Here is a 486-nt window from a genome sequence, read left to right as displayed (position 1 = left end):
CCACTGGGTGGTGGTAGAAGTCTAGGGCCCCTGCATGGCTCCCAGTGACACCATGAAAAGAAGAGTTATTAGTTTTGTGTGTGGAGGCAAGAGTTCCAACTGCCTACCCCTTCTCTGATGGGATGGAAGGGGGCGATGGACTCCAGCCATGTCCACTTACAGTCAAGGGCAGTGAAGGTCTAGGCTCTCCACTGGGCCATTGCTGATGAAGGTAAGTGTTTGCATTTTTTCTAAATATTTTCTCTCTTGCTGGGTCTTCTTTCCTGGTCCATTGGCTAGAGAGAGAAAGCTTTTATTGACTTAATTTTTGTCTGAACTCATTGGCTAGCCTCAGATGTTGGCTGCTCCAGGATCCAGTCTAAGATAAGTAAAGCACAAGAAAATCCAGGGAACTCACTGCTGTGTTATTCTTCTCTCCCACATCCTTAGGTGATTTTATTTGTTTGTTTGTTTGTTTACTTAAGTTCCAGTATAGTTAACCTCTAG

The sequence above is a fragment of the Ailuropoda melanoleuca genome, chromosome 6, assembly GCF_002007445.2.
Source record: "Ailuropoda melanoleuca isolate Jingjing chromosome 6, ASM200744v2, whole genome shotgun sequence".
Lineage (NCBI taxonomy): Eukaryota > Metazoa > Chordata > Mammalia > Carnivora > Ursidae > Ailuropoda > Ailuropoda melanoleuca.
The sequence above is the reverse complement of the archived record's forward strand: the minus strand, read 5'-3'. Positions refer to the sequence as shown.